This window comes from Octopus bimaculoides, chromosome 25 (assembly GCF_046866305.1).
Source record: "Octopus bimaculoides isolate indiv1 chromosome 25, ASM4686630v1, whole genome shotgun sequence".
In the NCBI taxonomy this organism is placed as follows: Eukaryota; Metazoa; Mollusca; class Cephalopoda; order Octopoda; family Octopodidae; genus Octopus; species Octopus bimaculoides.
The window spans coordinates 3,649,002-3,654,001 of record NC_142952.1 but is presented as its reverse complement, the minus strand read 5'-3'; the positions used below and the strand labels follow the sequence as shown (position 1 = coordinate 3,654,001).

Genomic DNA, 5,000 nt, shown 5'->3' with positions numbered 1-5,000 from the left:
TTAAAAAATAAATAAGCTTAGAATTATTTTCTCATCGGCTAGCAACGTTGTAGGTTCACATCCAGCCGAGGTCACCTTTAGCTTTTTGGGTTTGTTTTTTTTTAATTTTTCGGGTTTCATAAAAAAATAATAATAGTCAAAAACAGAGTCGATGATGGTACTTGCGAATACTCTTCCTTTCAAAATTGTGGGCCTTAATCATTAATACTACCACCACTACAACTAACACTACTACTGTTTCGAATACTGTTCTCGAATAAAATAAAAACAAAAAGAAACTGTCTTAGCGAAGTTATAGAATACTCCACGTGCATAAATGTGTGTACACCCCCATTACATAGATACAAACATGTAGGTATGTAGCAACGATCGGTAAAGTACGAAAAGAACAATACATACGAATGTGTGTGTGTGTGTTAAAAATGGGAAAGGCCGGTTTATGGGATCACCTTAGGTTTCCCGCCCATGAAGGGTTTAGCTGTATGGCGTATCCCCATTTTTAATATATATTGTTCTAGATCTTAGCGCCTGCTCCTCCTTTCGAATTTGTTTCTTTATAGACGATATACATGTATGTATATATATGCGCGTCTGTGTGTGTGTGCGTGTGTGTACTAATCTTTATTGTAGCACTGCTGAGTTGCATAAGTGACTTAAAGGGCGAGAGTTTCCTGCTTTTAACGTGGGGAAGTTTTAAGAAGAGATTAAAAGAAAAAGGGTTGCTGAACTTTTAGTGGGTTTTTTCCTAAAGAAGAAAAAAATACAAGATCTTATAAAGTTTACTTAAAGTTACTCGAAGGCCCTATTTCGTATGAAGCACTAACAATTTGTGTGTATATATATATATATATATATATATATATATGTATATATATATCTGTGCGTGCGTACGTTGTGAGTGTGAGAGACAGAGAGTCTGTGTGTGTGGGGGGGTGAGAGACAGAGAGAGTGTGTCTGTGCGGAAGAGAGAGAATTATGTATGTCTGTGAGAGAGAGAGAAGGAGAAAGGGAGCGAGAGTGAGTGTGTGTCTGTGTGAGAAAGAGTTAGAGTGTATATGCATGTGTGTGAGAGAGAGGGGGAAGGAGACAGAAAGATAGAGTGTGTGTGTGTGTGTCAATAAGTATCTTTCTTTCTCTACTAATTCACACCCTCCGCCGTGGCTATGATCGGGGAAAAAAATACATACACAAACTCTTTCTTTTCTCTCCCTCTCGGCTACTGCAAATGGCCTCACACATACGTAAGGTATTTTTTCCCTCTTTTAATTATCGATTGCTTAAACATTTTGTACACAAGCACCTACGTTTTACACAAAACAAATCTATGTATATGTGTGTGTGTGTATGTGATTGTACGCGCTCCTTCAACGATTTCCCAGTATTACACAAAGCTCTCAGTTGTATCCAAGTGTGTGTGTGTGTGTGTGTGTGTGTGTGTGCACGGTAGCTGGGAATAAAACGGGAAAGAAGTGAGCAAACGAAAGTGTTATAGGGAGAATTATAGGCAGATACAGAGAGAGAGAGAGGAAGGAAAAAGTGATAGAGCGGTGTTTGAGATACAGAACTGCACAAAAGTATTTATATATATACATATGTGTGTTTTTATACGTACTAATTGAGATACATAGTTTAATATGTCTAGAACGAAAACTGTAGATAATCATAGGTTCAACTATACTACAATACTACCAGTATCCATAAATATATACACACACACACAGATGTGCATACTATACATATATGATATACTTATTTACACTGCCGAGCAAAATTATAGAGCACCTACATATACGTACAAAGTCTCATCTGCTATATATATATACATATCCGATAGAAATAGATGTGCAGTAGCACATCTACACACACACGTACGTATACGTAGGCACTGTATGTATGTGCGTGTATATATATTATGTATATAAACTTAGAAAACTCGGAGTTCCGATTGACTGACTGTTATGTGTTCACACCAAATATTGTCTCATAAACAAACATACGGAGCACATCTCGAGATTATATATATATCTATACGTAAATATATGTAAATATATATATATATATATATATATATATAAACTAGAAATTTGTATGTATAATGACCATGTTAGTAGCTAGGGTGAAACCGAGTTTACTCAACCAATAGAGTAGAGAATGTGTGTGTAGATAGATAGATAGATAGGTAGATAAGTATGTGTGTATAGATAGATATTGTATAAAGTTTAATGAGGGACTTTCGAATCGCAAACGCTGGAGGTTTTTTAGTTTCAGGTTATTAAATCATTTGAATGTTTAAATAACGTGCAACTAAATCACACACACACATATATATATATATATATATATATATATATATAGTCCTATTTTGAAGAAAGCAATTTTCAGCTACTACATATAATAAACATAAATATCATAAAATATAATGCGATATATAATACTGTAATATTAAAGCAGTTACGTTTATAGATATAAAAATAGCATATACACACATATATACATAGAACAAACGTACACATATACACGTAAATGTATTCGTATAGAGTATTTTACTCACCAAAGTTTAACAACAGTAATTTATAATAAACAATAATACGGTTATTGCAAACGAGATAAAATAGGTGTCGACATATTGTAGAAGGGATGTGTGGTGAAGTCACCATTTTAATGCGAGATCCAGCATGCTAGAATAGAGAGAGAAAGAGAGAGAGTGAATGAGTGAGTGACAGAGAGAAAAAGTGTAAAGGATAGAGAGAGGTAGAGAGAAAGAGAATTAGATAGAGAGAAAGGAAGGAGAGAGGGGGGGCGCGAAAAAAGGCATAAGTGAGTAAAGGAAGGAGGAGGGGATGTTGCTCCGACTCATAACGAGGTAGAAAGAGGATGAAGGGGATGGGGAAGGTAGACTGTGTTGAGTGAGGGTCGCAGCGTGTGTCGGTGTGTATTTCTGTGTGTGTGTGCATCTGTGAGTGAAAGTGGAGTTAGGTGAATAAGTGAACCGATGAACAGAAATGTGTGTGTGTGTGTGCGTGTGTGTCTGTGTGCGCGTACTTGTGTGTGTGTATCTGTTGTGTTTCATTGTATGTCGGTAAAAGAGAGGATGAACGAATATATCTGACTTAATGTGTGTGTGTGTTTAAGTTTGGTAATATGCTCTGTGAGCATGTATGTGTGTGCGTGTGTATGTAGTCTTCTGTGAGGATATATGTGGGAGCACATTGCGTGTGTGCGTGTGCGCTTTAAACTTGAAATTCTGAGAGATACGGTTAGTTACTTCTGGGTGTGTATGTGTGTGTAGAATACTATATATATATATATATATATATATATATATATATATATATATATGTATGTATGTATGTATGTATATACTGCTATAATTATATTCGTGTCAATGAACGGGATTCCCTGCACATGCATCATGTATGTGTCTATGTTTAATTAACAAATGTGTGCGGATATATATATAGTTAAATCTATATGTATATATGTGAAAAAACTGAATTCGCAACATATGTAAGCGCGCTTGTATATATGTATCCATAAGTTATACAAGTGGATATTCTTCTACATACATGTATATATGTGTGTATGTGTGTGCATAGGTTTTAGACTGTGTATGTATGAATTTAGTTACAAGAGACAAGTATGTCTGTGTATATAGGTCCCAGATGTACATTAGATACACAAAAAGTTATGGTGTCAATGTTCTCGCAGCAGTGTGTATAAATGGCCGTACGTGTGTGTGTGTGAGTGTGAGTGTAATAGTGGTGAGTATGTGTGCGTACCGCTAACAAGTGAGTACTTTTTATTCGTGCATGTGTATATACGTGTGTGCGTATGTATCTAACAAGTGCTTACACATGTGTATATATATATATATCTATATATGAATCTGTATACATATCTAGGTATTGTACCGAAAGATCACTATATATATATATATATATATATATATATATACGTGCATACATATATATAGAGATAGATAGATAGATATGTGTGTGTGTGCAAACATACGTACATACACATACAGGGGCAACCGTAGACACTTATTCGTGAGTGTGAGAGTCGGTATCCGAATGCGTGTGTGTTTGTGATTTAATTAGCCGACATGCTTTAACGTGAGTGCGTGTAGGTGTGTGTATGTGAGTGTGTGTGTGTAAGTTTCATACTAAGTTCACGGTGCGCAGACAGTTGAGAGTGGTATAAGGTGGCGGCCATGTGTTGTATACCAAGGTAGACTTATGCTTAAGCAAACGTTAGTAAGCACCATGATTCTACGCCCGGGCGCGCAAGTTATATATATATATATCACTGTGAACGCGCTCGCATACACACACACACACACACACAAGCAAGCATATATATATATATATATATATATATATATATATATATATATATATATATATATTATATGTATATGGAGGGAGGGAGAGAGAGAGACGGATTAGAAATGATCGTATTTTTAAATGAGGGAGAACATGAAAAGTTCGCTCCTAGCTGGATCTTTCTACATTGGAAACATTGGACGGTGTGTGTGTGTGTGTGTGTGGCTCTTTTTATATGTGCGTGTGCGTGTATATATGTATATACATATATGAGTATATGTGTGTGTGTGTGTGTGTGTGTATGACTGACTAGCTTTTCGTACGTGTGTGTGTATATATATATAAGTACGTGTATATATATATATATATATATATATATATGTATGTGCGTGTGTGTGTGTGTGTGTGTGTTTTCTACTTTGATTTCGAAATGATAGCCAGGGCCACACTGGCGCATAGAGAGTTCGTTGCAGATACATTCAGATGTGTGTGTGTGTGTGTGTGTCCTGTACGTGTGTACGAATGTATGCATGTCTCTATGTACGTGTGTGTGTGTAATATTTGTAAAAGAATAATATTCCTACCCGGTTCGCTTCTGCCCGCTTCTTTTCGACGACGAAGATGACGACAGATGCATCATTCAGAACGTGAAGAAAAAGAACAAGCCAAGAACGA

General features: G+C 36.0%; 1 long non-coding RNA gene across 2 annotated transcripts in view; it reads right to left on the bottom strand.

Moving 5' to 3' along the window:
* LOC128250703 (uncharacterized) overlaps positions 1 to 5,000 on the bottom strand; it is a 283,292-nt gene that overhangs the window by 278,250 nt on the left and 42 nt on the right. Inside the window, exon 1 of one of the 2 annotated variants that reach the window (XR_016238404.1) lies at positions 4,910 to 5,000. This exon is cut by the window's right edge and continues 42 nt beyond it. This is a non-coding gene — a long non-coding RNA (uncharacterized LOC128250703). Of the gene's footprint in view, positions 1 to 2,551; positions 2,699 to 4,909 lie in introns of those variants that run through there. The other variant, XR_016238402.1, reaches the window with a different exon arrangement.